Source organism: Panthera pardus, unplaced genomic scaffold (assembly GCF_024362965.1).
Source record: "Panthera pardus isolate Hobbes unplaced genomic scaffold, ASM2436296v1 HiC_scaffold_13, whole genome shotgun sequence".
NCBI lineage: Eukaryota > Metazoa > Chordata > Mammalia > Carnivora > Felidae > Panthera > Panthera pardus.
Window position 1 is genome coordinate 169,043,657 of NW_026526688.1, and position 17,567 is coordinate 169,061,223.

Consider the following 17,567-nt stretch of genomic DNA (forward strand, 5'->3'; position numbering starts at 1 on the left):
AATTCTCAGTAATGTCTACCATATAGTGAGCATATACTGTATACCAGACACTTGCTTTGTGTGGATTATAATTCTCATAACAGTCTACTCCAGTCGGGCCCTATCCCCATGGCTCCCATGAAGCACTCTTATCTTGAGTCACTTCTCTATCCTCATATTTACTGCTCGGTAGCAACAAATACAATTAACCCTTCCCTGGACATATCAAAATTTTCTTGTGTTTTCCCTCTGCTCACTACTTCTTTTCCAAACCTTCAGCTGCTCCCTTCTTGTCAATATGGCATCTAAATGCTGGAATCCCCCAGGGCTCATGCTGGACCATTTCCATTCTCTGTTCATTCTTTCTCCTGGAGCCATCTCTTACAGGCCTATGGCTTTAACTATAAGGAAAACTAATGATTCCCAAATTAAGATAGTTTTAAACCAGAAGTCCCAGCTTGAACCCAAATTATTAGAATGTTTTTCTTTTTAAAAAATATTTTGATTTTATAAAGCATATTTCATCTCTTATGTCTCTAATACTTCCTTTTATTTCTCCCAAAACTGGAGGACTAGTTACAAAAGTCCAGTACATCAAAACACACATTTACTGAGCACATTTATCTCAGCCGAGGGCCTTGACTGCTCTGGGACCAAAAGCCTGTGGTAATTTATGAACCTTTAAAGTCTTAGGAAGAAATATCAGTTGAACTCGGTGCAAATATGAGAGTCTAGAAGCTCATTCAGTGCTGCCTCCAAGATCAGAAAGAACCTTTGGGAAAACTAAAATTCACTAGCAGCCCTGACATATCAGAAGGAAGCTAATAATGTTGGGATGTCCTGCTGGTCAACAGTCCTCTGGGTTTCCTTAAATCATTCAAAAACATATTACTGTCAGTCACTCAGCTGGGCCTCAGAGAGCCACATGATTGAACTGGCTCTGCTCCCAGTTATTGATTCAAATGTGGTTTCAAGGATAGCAAAATGCTTGGGGCGATGCAAGGCTCCAGTTCAACATGAAAGGAAGGTCAGCCTTTCACTCACTATGTTGCTTCACTCATTGACCCCTGAGTACCTCCAAACATTGACCGTGGCAGAGCTGAGTTTTCTAAACTCCTACATCTCCTTTTGTGGGTCATGGGGTTTTAATTAATACCCAAGGGAAAATGCTTTCTCCTGGGACAGGAAGCTGGCATGCCCTAAAGGGTGATGTACAATTTGGGGTGGTAGCTGCAGTACTCACAAACTGCCACTCGGGGGACAAGCCGCTCTGTTACCTGGGCCCTGTGACTGCTTCTGAAAACAAAACCCTCTGATGGGATCATTTTCCTCCAATATTGGAAGAACAATCTAGAAACATGACTGCAAAGTCTCAGGGCTGTGTGTCTACATATACATAAATATACATTTATACACAGAAGGCTTTCAGCTCACACGACTTGAGAAAATCCCCAATTTCCACCTACCCTATGGGGTAAACAGTAAAACCTTGGATTGCGAGTAACTTGTTCTATGAATGTTCTGCAAGATGAACAAACATTTCTAATAAATTTTAACTTGATAAACAAGTGATGTCTTACAATACGAGTAGTACCTGATGCCAAATGTCACATGATCACAAGTGAGCCAATGGTTCTTGAAATTCTCATTTATGTACAAGTGCTTTGGATTACAAGCATGTTTCCAGAACAAATTACGCTCGCAAACCAAGGTTTTACCATACTTCTTTCATTTTGCTTGTTATTCCGTCTGATCTAGCAACTAGAGTGGGTTCCAGGGAGCTCAAAACAAAGGAAAGGTCTAACCTCTGGAGGAACACAACTACATTTTACACATTTGTGGAGGAAGGGATATGTCAAAAGCTGGGATCTTTCAGAAGATCAGGTTGGAAAGATATTAGTGGCCCAAATACTTCTACACACTGAACACCTGAGCACATGTTTCACATTCACTGTGCAGCAATGTTTTTTTCCTTTTTCTCTTTCTTTTTTGTGGCTGTTAACAATTAAAGGGACGTGTCGGCACATAAATTGCTCAGTATGACTCCAATTTTGTCTACTTTCTCTAGGTCTCTGCCTCCCTCTTTATTTACCTTGACATGAGAACCTTTATTCTTGCCAAAAGAGGCAGTAGAGGTGGAAACGCTAATTTATTTGTGTGTCATCACTCTGAAAACTAAAAAAAGGAACCAAATTATCCAAGGAACACTGTAAGACAAAAAAGGCACTGCTATAAATATACCTGTGAAGATAAAACTTTGAACTGGTTTTTTTTTCACTTGTCTTCAGGAAATGGCCAAAGGTCATATTTTGCCATAACAGGCCTTGGATGTTAGATAATATCCCTGAGGCACCTGCGTGGTTGTCAGTCGAGTGTCCAACTTCAGCTCGGGTCACCATCTTGTGGTTTAAGAGTTCGAATTCTGTGTCAGGCTCTCTGCTCTCAGCACAGAGCTTGCTTTGCATCCTGTGTCCCCCTCTCTCTCTGCCCCTTTCCCCTCTCAAAAATAAAAAAAAGAACTATAGAAGATATCCTTATACATTTACATAGACATGCAGACACACACACAGACACACACACACACACGTAATTTGTAGAAAGCTTAGAAAGAAAACCAAAAGTCAAGATAGATCAGTCCCTGATTGATACCATGGTCAAATATCAGGGATCATGTGCTTATAAAAACAAAATGGTCACCAGAATTTAGGAGTATGACTAGCATAAACAGAGGCCCAGGGTCAGTCAAGCCAATGGTGTTTTTTTCTATGCCAATCACCAACCAATTTCAGGGGCACTGTGACTAACTTTTGGAAGGCTGTAACAAGAGTTCATAGCTGGTCTCACAAGCAGGACCTAGCACAGAGCAGGATCCACATTTGCTTCTGATCCAGAAAAGGATATTTGAGGAGAAGAGCCAGTTTGAGGACCTCGTAGCATTTTCCAACCCAAGACCAGTCTGTCCTGTCTGAGCCCAGACCATTCCCCTGTTGGCTTATGAGATTTATTTAATAAATAAATAAATATAAAATAAATATAAATAAATAAATATAAAAGATGAGACCAAACCAGTTGCCACCTCAGAATAGGGTCAAGTATAAGGAAACATGGAGTATTTCATTGTGGGAGGTAACTGTGATTCAAGTCCAGCTGCTTCTAAGACATCATGGTAACAGCCAAGAACTCATGGATTTTAACAATTCTTTTGGAAGTGAATTGGCATGATTCTTTCTCTGCTTCTGTTAAGAGCTTAGGCTCTGGCATAAGGTGATTTCACATGAGTTCTAGAATGAGACCTGCTACATTCTAAGCTCTGCCACTTGATCATGTTAGTTAACCTGTTTAGTCCTGTTTTCTCATCTTTCAGATGGAAATAGTAACAGGATTTACTTCACAAGTTTTCTGGGAAGATTAAACCTATTTAATCTTAGACCATGTGACAGGTCTGGCACACAATAAGCCTTCAATAAATATCAGCTACCATAATTAGCATCATCATTACTAATATTATCACTCTGTTACAATGAAGAAAGTAACTTTCTCCCTGGTAAAAGCCAATAGTGTCCTACTATCAGAGGACTTTGGTGAATCTGTTATTACCTTTCTCTCCTTACTCTTGACCTCCCTCCTTCTTTATCAGATTGTCCAGCAGCATTTAGTCATATGTTACTGTTTTTGTTTTGTTTTGTTTTGTTTTGTTTTGTTTTGTTTTTACAAAGGTCTCCTTGATTTCACACCTTCTTCTAGTTGCTTCTTCTTCCTTGCTTGAAAAAAAAAAATTCTTGGAATCATTGTCTGTATATGTGGTCCAATTTCCTTTCTCATTTCAACCTACCCCATTATGACTTTGGCCCCTAGAGTTACCTCCTTTTTTGCCAACTCCAATGGACACTTTTCAATCCTTATATAACTAGAACTTTCCACCTCATTCAGTATCACTTACTATGCACTTATCAAAACATTCTGCATTTTATTTTTTCTTTATATAACATTTTTGTGACTGTTAGCATTCCTCTTTGTTCAGTCCCCAGGCCTCTTTGGTTCTCAGTTGTACCCTCTCCATCAGTGATCATGTCCAATCCCATAACTCTTCATATTTCCAGCTAAAACCTCTTCATTCATATAAGCAACTATCTCCTTGACTTCTCCTCTTGGAGTCTTCCAGGCATCTAAATTTGTCATATCTAAAACACATGTTCCCAAATATTCTCCTCCTCAAACCACTGCATTTCCATATACCAACACCCATGTATTTGCCTGTTGAAACCAATGTCATTCATGATATTTCCCACCCACATCTAATCCAGTATCCATTCCCATGCATTGTCTCTCTAAAATAGTGGTTATCAGTTAGGAGAGATTTTGTCCCCAAGGGATATTTAATAAGGACTACCTGCCTGTCTGAAGACATTTTTGTTTTTAACAATGGAGACATCAGGGAGTGCCACTGGCAGAGGAAGAGGCCAGGGATTGCTGCTAAATACTCCTATAGTGAACTGAAAAGCCCCATAACAAAGAACTATCTGGCCTCAAATGTCAATAGGCTTAAGGTTTAAAACTCTGCTCTTAAATATGTCCTGAAAGTGTCCAATTCTCTCAGTCTCCACTGCCAGCACCTGATCTAACTCATGACCCTTCAGGCTCTACTGTTTTAGGGGTCTCCTATGTGGTCTCTCACCTCCTTCACTTTTGTCCCCCACTCCCTCATCCTTTTCTCCACACAGCAACCAGAGTAAGATGTGAATATGATCCTATTAAGACCCTACCACCATCCTAACCCCTTTCAATAGTCTCCTCACTGCACCTAGAATAACAGCCCAACTTCTAATCGAGGCCTGGGTCTTATCCACCTTTCCAACTTCAGCTTGACCATTCTCTTATTCTTAAAGCATTTCCCTCTCTTAGGGTCTGAATCATAGCATTCTTCTGGTTTCTCTTACCTCTCTGGAGGCTCCTTCTCAGTTTCTTCTGCAAGAATCTCTTCTGCTCAGTTTCTAAATATTGGAGTTCCCCAAGGTTTGGTCCCTGCGCTGTTTTCTCCAATCTATCTATGGTCTCTCCCAGGTTATATAATTTATTCAGATGGCTTTAAAAACCATATATATGCTCTCAACTCAATTGACCCTAGGCTTATTTACCCAACATCTTTCTTGACAACACTGTTAGAATGTTTAATATGTATCTCAGAACATAACTCTTGCACTCTCCACTCCAAACCTGTCCTTCCTCCAGTCCTTCCCACCTCAATAAACTGCTCCACCATTCACCTAGATGTTAATTTCAAAACCTAGACGCTGTCTTCTATTCCTTTCCTTTACTCATTTGCCATATCCAATCCAACAGCAGTCCTGTCAACCACTCCTTCAAATTATACACCAATGTGTCCATTTTTTACTGCCTCCATCACTGTTGACTTAATCAAAGCCAATATTATCTCCCACCTGGGCCATAAAATAACCTCCTAACTGATATCCCTAGTTCTACACTTGCTTCTCCACAATCCATTCTGCACAGAGTGTTTAAAGTTTCCTTTTCTTTATTTCACTTGATCCAGTTATTCCCCTGATTAAAAGTGGAAGTGTTGGTATGATGATAAAAAGCAGTCATATTTTTAATGTATGTTAAAGGTATAGATGACAGGATTGCTATTGGATTGAATATGCTTCCCATTACCCAAGTTCTTTCACCAGGGTCCATAAACCCTGAATGAACTGACTCCTACCTACCTCTCCAATCTTATTTCATGCCACTCTCTCCCTCCATCACCTAGTTCAATCCACACTGATCCTAGTTCTCTATGTGAAAACACATGCATCTCGGACTTTGCACTCACCCTTCCTTCCACTTGGGATTCTGTGTCTTCAAATCTTTGCATATCATTCTGGCATCAGCTCAGATGTAATTTTACAATAAGGCTTTCCTTCCCCACCCAAGCTAAAGTAGTTCCCCAATCACTCTATCATCTCCCTCAGTTAGTATGTTTGCACAATGTACTGCTACATCATACTTTGTTCATTTTTTGTATTGTTAATAATGAGAGGAAAACTTGATTTAATTTGTTCACTGTAGTATCTCCTTAAGTCTAGAAAAGCTCCCGGCACACAGTGGATGCTCAATAAACATTTGTTGTGCCATTAAATGAGTAAGTTTAAGAGAACAGTTTAATGTCATCTTTGCTGAGGAGCCATGTTAGCTGTTTTCCTCATCATCTGGTGAGAGTGTTCACAGAGAGTAGCCATTTAACTATTGCAGGCATGTCACCCACGGAATACCTAGGCAGAAGTGATGTCTCTCTACAGCTAAGACTTTGCTAAACCTAATTGACTGTCTCAGGTGGACACATTCTCCTTTGCAACGACCCAAGAGAATCACAAAGCACCAAAAATAGGAAATGGGGTCCTTATCATCAAAAAGAATGGTGATGAATAAACGAAAAACCTCCAATATCTATATTTGGGAAAGATTAGGCCAGACTGAAATATAACCATATTATACCTCCTCATGCTTTACACTTCCATATACACCACAACTCAAGGTCTAATACCCTCTGAAATAATGTACTGGTTCCACTGATAACTGCTAGTGGCCATGATGATCAATATCTTATACATATCTATCAGTTGTAAACCAAGTATAATAGAATGAGAGAAATTCAGAAGGATATTTTAATTTAATGACTGATTACTTTAGATTCTAGTTATGTAACAAATATTACAATTAATGGTAGCTTAGTGGATACATTTGAGTGAAAAATTTAGTAAGCTCTTCTCTAGGATTAGCAATAAATTTAAAATGTCCGCTTTTCTTTTGCTGAAATGTGCTGAGGGACCCCTGAACAATCCACAGCACTTTGTGTTCTCTGTCAAGGGAAAGGACAAGTATATACCGCTTCCTGTAGCACAATTTCTCAAATGCCAATGAGAAAAATATCCTTTTCTTTTAAAATTTCATTTGAGCCTAGTTAATAACAAGGCCCCCAGTCAAAGCCCAGCAGAGCAATCAGCTTTGACTGTGTCCTTTGTCACAGCATTGAGAATGTGCCAAATACAGAAAGTTCCTCTCTGAGTCTAAATGCTCCCAGGGCATGTCAGGACTACTAAGTCAAACCAACACATTACCAAAATGAAAGTACAATCACGGTCTCCTAGTTTCAGAACAGATGGCAAAATAGTAGGGATTCGTGGGTTCCTCGACCCAACCCTAGAGGAGTACAGAAGCAAGAGGACACTATAGTTTACAGGACACAGAAAACACATACACTCATGAAAACTCTGGGGAACCGAAGCTTTTTCTAAGTGGAGTAGTTGTGGGGGTTGATGACTGACTGCAGCCTGTGGTCAGTGAGAATCGAAACCAGCAGTACGAGGAGAGAAACTTCTAGGTCAGCTCTTTTCTATCTCCACAATAGTTTGCGATGATCATCGTCTGGCCTTTCACGACAGAAATTAGCAACATGAGTTTAAGTCATCCTGGTAAACGCACTGCAAAATCTCTGTGAGGGTGAACACTAGATGAAAATGCATGAGCTACTTGGCCAAAATGGGAAACCAACTTCTCCAACCCTTTTCCCTCAATCCCCTAAACTGGTAGCTTTCAACCTAAAGATACTATGCTCTTCCAAAGCTGCATCCCTTTATTAATTTTTAAAAATTTTTACATCTAACATATGTTTTTTATTGAAACACACCTGACATGCAACCCTGTATAAATTTAAGGTGTACATGTTAATTTGATACCTATTGTAAAGATTGCTATTATAGCTATAATTAGTACCTCAATCACATAACATAATTATCATTTTTTTTTTAGTGGTCGAAGTAATTAGAATTTAATCTGTTAGCACATTTGCTGGTTATAATACAATATTGTCTTCTATATTCATTTTACTGTGCATTAGATCTCTGGGATTTATTTACTACCTGTTGCAAGTCTGTACCCTTAAACATCATCTGTCCTCTACCCTATCTCCCCCATCCCCTGGCAACCACCATCTTACTGTTTGGCTTTTTTAGATTGTACAGTGATAGGACATAGCATTTGTCTTTATCAGTCTGACTTATCTCACTCGGGATAATGTCTCTTAATTAATTAATTAATTTTATTTATTAATTTAAAGGTAAAATTCTTGAGTTGTGTGGTAGAGTAGTAGTAAATGGGAGAGATACGAGTAGTAGTTTTTGGTACCCAGAGATCATATCCTCCCCTCTCCTTAAGCTTATCCAGATGATGAGGGCCTAGTCTCTGGCATGTCCCATACACGTTATTAGATGCAAGGAAATGTGATTCCTTGAGTCAAACAAGCAAAAACAGAGACTTGAACACTGCAACCACTGCTAAAAATAAAAATAAGCTCAACCACATAAGTTATTAAAAGCAGAATTATTGGAAATATGGGCAAAAAATTCAAAATAAGCATAAGAAGATAGAGAAGATATTAGTAACATGGAGCAGTAATGAGAAATTATGATGAGAAAACAAATAGAAATATTAGATATGAAAAGTACAGCTAAAATAAAGAACACAATAAGTAAGTTAATTACCAAGATCAGTAAGTTGAAGAATGAGTTAATGAGTTGTTAAAAAAAAAAAAAAAAAGAACACTCTCAGAGGCAGCAAAAAGGATAATAAAAATTTACATATATATGTATGTATATATATGTGTGTGCCATATATATATATATATATATATATGGCACACACATATATATGATGGTAACAGGTAGACAATAGAGTTCCTATAAATAGAGAAAACATGCATAGAAGTAAAATTTGAACAAACAAAAAGGATAAAATTGCCAGAATTAAAGAAAGAAAAGCCTGCAGACTGAAAAGGGGCATAAACTCATAGGTTATTAAACAGAAGAAATAAGGACAAATCAAACACCTAAGTGCATTATTATTAAAATGAAGGATATCAAAGACATAGTAAGGGAAAATAATAAAAATGTACAAAGGCAAGAACGGCTCCCTTACAAAAGAAAAAGAATCAGAATGGCATCTGACTTCTCAACCACACACTGAATGCAAAAATTCAACACAACCGTATTTTGAAAGTAATAAAGGAAAAGAACTTTCCTCTTAGAATTTTATATCCAAGCAAATTATAAGTCAAAGATGAGAGCACAGTAAAAAGTGCTCTTCGGCACTGAAGGCCTCAGATGGTTTAATACGCTAAGATCCCTAATAAAAACACTCTAAGCAATCAAAAACAGTGGGAGGGGAGACACAGGATATGCTGTTTCAGGAGATACAGAAAGGGGGTGAAATTTTCTGGTACTTGTAGGTTGAATAGTATCCAGAAACAATTCACAATTATATTATACTTATATTACTTTTACATAGGTTTTATTATGTATCAGGCACTCATCTAAATTCTGAACATATGTAATTCAAAGACAGCTCTTCGACTATGATCCATTTTACTGATAAATAATTCAGGCATAGAAGGTTATGTGGCTTACCCAAGGTCATACAGCTAGCTAACTAAATCCAACAATTCATAAAAAAAAGAAAAAAGTTCACATTCACCTCAAGTGAGGTTAATCCCAGAAATGCAAAAATAGTTATATTTCATGAAACCCACCAATACCATTATGTCATTAGCAAAGTAGAGAAAATCATATCAATCACTCAAATGATGCAAAGAGACTTTAATAAAGTTCAGGACATATCTATTTTTTTCAACAATCTGAACAAACTAAAACTAGAAGGGAACTTCCTCACAGTGGTGAACACTGTATATCCAAACCTTATAGCAAACACTACCCTTAGTGGAGAAAAACAGAGAGCATACCCTTTAAAATAGAACACAATATTTTCACACCACAACTGACTGATACAATTCTACAAGTCTTACCAATACTAAAAGAAAAGAAAAATATTTAGGAGAAAGAGAAAAAAATGTCACTGTTAGTCCATAATACTATCATCCAATAAAACCATAGAATTATCACCAAAAAAGCAACTAAAAATAATGTTCAGAAATTTAACTGGAGATAACTTAAAAAATCAACAGTGCTAACTTACCTCAGCCATAACCAATTAGAAAATATAACAGTAGTAAAAAGAAAGAAAAGGAAAACAAAAACTATAAAATATCTAGAAATTAACCAGGAACACACAATAACTATAGAGAAAACAAAAACTCCAATCAAGGTCATATAAGTTGATATATAAATTAAATGGACATTTTATTTTTTTAGATAAGATGGCTTAACATTACAAAGATATTTATTCTTCCTAATTATTCTATTAATCTGATGTAAATCAATTATAGTTCCAGTTGGATTTTTTAAGAATTAAATGAATTTATTCTATTTTTCAATAGAAGGAAGCCAACCTTATAAAAAATGGGGGAGAAAAGAGGGGCAAGTTGTCAATTATTGATTCTTTTAAATCATAATTTAAAAATTAAGATATTTAAAAATTAAGAGTTGGGGATCCAACTCTTGGTCTCAGCTCAGGTCATGATCTCACGGTTCACAGAATTGGGCCCCGTGTAGGGCTCTGCACTGGCAGCATGGAGCCTGCTTGGGATTCTCTCTCTCGTCTCTCTCTGCCTGTCCCCTGTTCACGTGCTCTCTCTCTCTTAAAATAAGTAAGCATTTTTTTTAAAGAAAATTAAGATATTGCCACAAGAACAATCATGTTGATCAATGGAACATAATAGCTCAGGGACAAAACATGTATATGGGCCACTCTTATATAAATGAAAGCTAGTATCACAAATTCATGGGAAAACTATGAATTATTTAGTAAAATGGTTTGAGAAAAGTGAATCCCTACTTAACCTTACATATCAAAGTAGACAACAACAGGAATAAATATCTAAAGGTGAAGGATAAAACTAGAAAGTTGGTAGAATAAAATATTCAATAGCTACAGACCTGGCGAAGGAGAAAGATTGTTTAAACAGAACTTCAAAAGCACAAAGAAATAAATGATTAAGTTGTCTATATCAGAATAAAGATTTTCTGGTCAATAAGAAACTAAGGATAAAGTTAACATATAGTTGACAGAATGGAAGAAGATATTCGCAAAGTACAAAACCAACAAGAGATTAATGTTTACACTATACAAGAAAATCTTAGAAGTGTATAATGAAAGACAGCAACCCAAACAGACAAATGAGCAAGAAATATGAATATCCAATATATAGAAGAAACCCAAGACACTGACAAATAGATGACAGGTCAAAGTGACTGATAATTACAGCGATGCATATAAAGTAAGTTACTACAGAATAGCAAAAATTAGAAAGCTGAATAATGTCAACCATTCATAGGAATACTGGTAGTTAGGAATTTTGTCCATGCTGGTGAAAACATAAACTAGCGCAGCCTTTCTGAAGAGCAACATGGCTCTAGTCAAAATATGAACCACATGACTCAGCAGTTCCATACTTGAGTGTCATTTCCAAAAGAAGGTCTCGCAAGGTCCCTGAAGAGACAGATGTACAGAGTTGTTTACCACATCCCCAACAATGATGCCAGAGTTTCCCATAGGTCATGTGACCAACAGAGAAGGCAGGTGGACGTGGACCATCTAGACAGGCCCCCATGTAAGGCTCAGTTCACCCATGACAGAATCTCTCCAATAAGAAGCTGAAACATGGCTTGTTTTGGCCAGAGCTGGGAGGAGGTGGAAGGAAAAGAGACAGAGCTGGACCTCACAATGAAAAATTCAGTGTTGTCATCCCTTGAAACCTTTCCAAAGACTCATACATGTGTCCTAGGAGGAGTCAGTATTTGATTACCTGCCATAGAGAAGGAAATGACTGTAAGTTACTGTTGCTTGGAAAAGCAGCAAAAGAAGGGCATTGTTACCGACCAGTTAAGGCAAGAGATAATTATCTCTTATCCTCTCCTTCCTCCTACTCCAGCAAAGTAAAGGAGCTGGACTTTAAAGAGAGTTTGAATAAGAGGTATCTCAGAGCTATATCATACCCACCACCGTCCAAGCAACCAGAGCTGAGATCAAGTCCCCTCTAGAGAGGAAAGAACACAAGGCAGTTGAAAAACCATCCTTATAATGCTTTTCAGCTCTGTAGTGTCCTTTCTGTAGGGACCCTGATATAGTCTGAATGTTGTGTCCCTCCAAAATGCATATGTTGAAATTCTAACCCAATAGGTGATGGTACGAGGAGATGAGATCTTTGGGAGGTGATTAGGTCACCAGGGCAGAGCCCTCATCAGTAGGATTGGTACATTTATCAAAAAGGGTCTGGAGGGCTTGCTTGTCCTTTGTGCCATGTAAGGATGCAATGAGAAATCTGCCCTCACCCATCCATGTTGGCAACCTAACATCAGACTCCCAACCTCTATAACTGTGAGAAATAAATTCTGTTGTTTATAAGCCACTCAGTCTGTGGTGTTTTTGCTATAGCAGCCTGAACAGACTAAGACAAATCCCAAAGGAAAAAGGTGGTCAGGGCCAGAGGTTAAGCTGAAGCTGGCTCAGCCAGAAGTAGGAATACATTTAATTTCCCTTGATTTGTGTCCCATGTAACTTCAAAAATTATTTAAAACAAGCAGAATAGAAACCATGTAATGTTGGTTTTACTTCTAACATCTGAAAAGACACCCACTGTCATGCAACCCGAGAATCATCATCACGGTGTAAAGGGAATGAGCAGGGCTGGCCTGTCCAACACTGTGTCCAGTCATAGCAGCTCCAGAGAGATGGGCATGAGGACTTTTGCTCAGACCAAAGCACACTAGTTGGCTTCGTATCACAGCTGTACCAGAGATCCCTAGAACAACTAAGGTGAAGAGGAGGATTACAAGTGAGACCAGAAGTTCCTCAAGTGTCTTCTACTTGGAAGTCCTGGAGGACACAGTCACTGATCTCCAGATTTTCAAATGTAAATTGATGGTTTAAAAACGATAGAGAAAATAAGGGAGTTAAAAATAAGGGGAAAAAACCTTACAAGGAGTATAAACTATTAAATAATGGAAAGTGTTCCTTTTCATTATGTCCATCTCTGTTCTCAAAGACAAAATGAAGTTATGACCAAAAAGGAGCCAATCTTATTTCTTTGAATAATCTTAATGTTTCACAAAAGCCATCAGTTATTGTTGCCAAGTCTCAAAAAAGAATCCTTTAACAACTGGACTACAAAAAAAATTGAGCATAATGTGTGTTTTAATTCTAACTTATATTTGGCTAAATAGACCCAGCCATCGGCTGTCAAACGCTTGGTTTGAAATCTAACAGCTAAAGATCTTATTATTGCCTTCTATGTCAGATGTTCAAGCATTAGATGCCCTGAGGAGTTGGGTTTTGATGTAGTTATTATTACTGAAAGCAACAGAATATCCTAATATCTTCAAATATTAACTTTTGCCCTGAAGTAAGACAAGCACATGCAAATGTAATAATTTGGGCCTGAGATGTTGTAAACAAATACAGAAGTAGGAGGGAAATGTCCCAAGTATGAACAGTTAATAGCTAATTGACCCACAATACAGTTGCCTCTCCTGTGAACAATTAAGAGTTGACCATTTAACAATAAATATCAGGTCAGTTCACTCCTTTGCCTCCAATACAATCCCAATATCATAAAGGACAATTTTCTTGTCAAAGCCAAAGTCCTCAAAAGCAGGACTTGACTGGGTATAAAATTCTGTTCTATTTCTTAGTATTCATAATGAAGTTGTTTACAGTTTTATTTGTCACACTCATTCACGGTTTTATATTAAGGAAAGAAAATGACATTTAAGAAATTAATTGAGTTCAGGGCAAAAGATATCTTACATTTGATGTTTCTGAAAGTCTAAATATAAATAAAAATGTCTGTCAAAGCATGTTTCTGAATTTTATAAGACTATAATTATACACATATTTAATAACCCCATTAGGCAGGATGCTTTAGAAAACACTGAAGACTTAGATTATTATGATTAGCATAATAATTAGGTCGTTCATCAGGAAAAACTATGAATAATTCATTCTAATTAAGTAACTGATAGAACAGTAAATCAACCATCAGTGCCAGACCCCAGTAGGTTATGGACGGTAGTAAATCACCAGTGAAACTAACTTCTGGGTACAAGATAATAAATTAAAATATTATTAAATTTTTGTGTCTATTACTAGAAAGATCACCAAAAATTCTTTCTTGGTCTTTGGATGTTTGACAGTCAGTGGATTTACCCCAGGTAGGTGATGCACTTTGCTGCTGTATGCATAACTTGAAAAATAGAAAAAAAGATTAGACGTGAGAGATATGAGGGGAAAATGTGCCTATCTTCTAGATAATAAATGTTGCCATTGTGTTACCTCTCTCCAGCTATGCTAGGTGACTAACTTTTGAAATCTGATGTAGGAATATGTATTTCATAGGAATGAAACAGCTTATGGAGAGAACAGGTGGTAAGAAACTCCTCCAGCCCATAATGCTGGTGTAAATGATTCTTCAAAAGAACAAAAGATCCTGTCCCCACATCCTTTTGTCACTATATAAAATGAATGCCAATCCTCACAGAGAAAGTAGAGAGCCAGCTTATAAAGCCTGCTGCGATGCTGGACCTCAGAACAATCTATTATTAAATATTCTGCTGCATCTTCTGTTTTAGAAGGAAAACGGTCCAAGAGCTATACTTATTTTCTGGAAGAGAGATGAAGCTCAATTTAAAGATTTTAATAATCAATATCAAGATATAGGAGAAACCTAGTACAGAGGTTCTATCTAATTTATGGAAATATTAATTTGAAGTTTAGTATACAATAGGCTTTAAGTCAAAGTGTTTCTGTTTTTCCTTATAACCTATAAGATTGTAGTATATGATCAACTAGACCCCAGGATGGAAAGACCAAATAGAACCTTATTTTAGTGTAAGAGTAACTAAAAATAAAACATTAAGGAATATGAAGAAGTTCATGTGAACATGGGAACTTGGGAATTGTTTTCTATGCTGAGCAGAGGACACGTCGGATGAATAAAACACTTAGCTCCAATATGAACTGCCTGATCCTCCAATTAACTCTCTGGCCATAGCCTTGACTTCAGAAATGCTACTGTTATAATACTGAATGGGGTTTAGAATAGCAACGGTCACTAACTAGTAATCCAGCAGAATTTACGCATCAGCCAGGAAACACTGCACTGTGGATTGGAAATCTCCACACCATAATCCTCTAAGGCTACAAACGTGGGAGCCATCCCTAACTCCTTCCTCTCAACTTCCCATCACACTGGCCTCCCAGTACTGTGGACTTGTCTGTAAACATCTTTCCACACTGTCCACACTCATAGTTCTCAATGGTACTACATTCAGTCATGCACTGATCATTTCTTGCTTATTTTGATAAAATGTTATCCTACTGGCTTCTGTGCCCGCCTATATGTCCCACTCTGACACAAATCTGATCGCAGAAATCTATCACTTAAAATGCTCCAATAATTCCTCATTTCTTTACTTACAATTTGGTGCTCACTAACTTCCCCAGTACCTGCCTTATCAACCCTGTACTGGGAAATAATCCTCGCAGATCTCAGAGCATGTCATGATCTCAAGTCTCTTAAGTCTTTGCACATGTATGCTGAGATCAGCCAATTGGAGTGTCCACCCCTGCAGTTACTACTCTAAGGCCAGATGGCATATGATTATAAATTCACACTCAAACACAAGTCCCAAGGTACAATGGTACTGGGTCTGGTTCTGTTTATCCTTTCTCCTTATTTCTGTTATTGCACTGAATTTTGTCCCTTTGTATAAAGGTAAGAGAGCTTCATCCACCCACACCAGCTCAGAACCTAAGCCAGTCTAGGATGAAATCAATTAGCACTAAGGGTAGACCACAGAAGGTCTGCCTGAAATCAGCAGCTAGACCTCCCTAGGTATAACTGGACAACTGTCCTAAAGAAAACATACATAGAAACAAAATTAAGTGCCTACAGCAACCATTTCTTATATTTTCATAACTTTTTGGATCATTGAGGACAGATGTTTTTCTGCACTTACTACCCCTAAATACCTATAAAGAGGAAGCTAGCATAATTTCTCATATCCTTGTCTCCTCCAAAAAAATATGAATTTTTAAAATGTTTATTTACTTTGACAGAGAGCACACATGAGCAGGGGAGGGACAGACAGAGAGGAAGAGAGAGAATTCCAAGTAGGCTCCACGTTGTCAGCACAGAGCCTGATGCAGGGCTCAATCCCACCAACCATGAGATCATGACCTGAGCCGAAATCAAGAGTCAGAGCCTTAACCAAATGAACCATCCAGGCACCACCCCCCCAATAAGAAATTTTTAACCACAGACCTCAGGTACTGAATAATTCTCTTTCTGCATTAGAATGGTTTAAGTGATCTACTTCCCAGAAGAACCCAGCAACACTGGCCTCGTTTGTTCAAAAGGAAGCATCAATATTACGGAATTAGTGTTGATTTGTGTGTGTGATCAAGGTATTGTGACTATTAATCAAAAAGAGTCTTTATGCTTTAGGGATAAAGCGTTTATAGATGAAATTATATACGCCTGGGACTTGCTTTAAAATAATGCAATGCAGGAGGGGGTAATCACAAATGAAACCAGATTGGCCATGAGTTTGATTATTTTTAAACTGAGTAATTAGCACATGAGGGTTCATTATACAATTCTCTCTTCCTTTGCACATATTTTTTAAATTCCATAACAAAAACCTTTTTTAAAAAGAGAGACTCTTTAGAGCTGGTTGATCACATTTATTCCTATAAAAGGGGAAAACCACTACAAGACATGTCAAGGGTTTCAGGCCTCCTTTAGGAGATTTTCTGAGGGTTTCCTATAATATCACCCAACTCTCTCCACTTGAAAACATCTCCTTTCCCACACCCACCTTCCCTAACTCCTATTTATTCTTCACTGCTTAGTTGAGATATGCCCTTTCTTGGAAAGCCTTATCCTAATGTCACCCTACTTCCTGTTTGTCTGAAGCATCCCTATTACAGGCTCTCATAGCACCCCATGCTTACTTTTATCAGGGCTGTTATCACACTAAATTTTATGTATTGCTTTACTTGCCGTTTTAGAATCTACAACAGAATCCAAATTTTTTGAAAATAGGAAACACATCTTCTTTACCTCAAGAAAGGATTCTTAAAGCACACAATTTGTTTTATCTTTAGATTTTCTGACAGTTCTCTAGATTTTATGTCTGGCCTGATGAACTTTCTTACTTTGAGAATCTTCTGCATGTGGAGAGGCCAGGAATGAAAAGTCTGTTTCAAATCCACCAAACCCTTAATTGCTTATGTTTCCTCTAAATTATGCCTAAAGATGAACTGTTTCTTTTTTCACTCATCCCTCACTATTTGCATGATAGGCAGTAAGATGAAGCAAGGTAGCACTTTCAATGTTCTACGTGGAAATATTCTTAGCTAGATAACTGGGTACATTAGATACATTTTGTATTATCTGCATTGATGAGGGACCATGAGGCAAGCTGAGGGCAAAGTACAAGCTAACATACTGCACACACACCCCTCCCGCCCCCAGGTGGGACGTGTGTAATATTCCTCAGGCACTCCTTGCTGCCCAAGAACAAAGGAAAGGAAGGAAAACAAATGGTTAACTGATAGAGATCACGGTCCTGCAAGACATG

General features: G+C 37.8%; 1 protein-coding gene across 2 annotated transcripts in view; it reads right to left on the bottom strand.

Annotated features, from left to right (window-relative positions):
• GRXCR1 (glutaredoxin and cysteine rich domain containing 1) overlaps positions 1-17,567 on the bottom strand; it is a 308,216-nt gene that overhangs the window by 187,996 nt on the left and 102,653 nt on the right. The gene's annotated exons all lie outside the window — the stretch shown is intronic.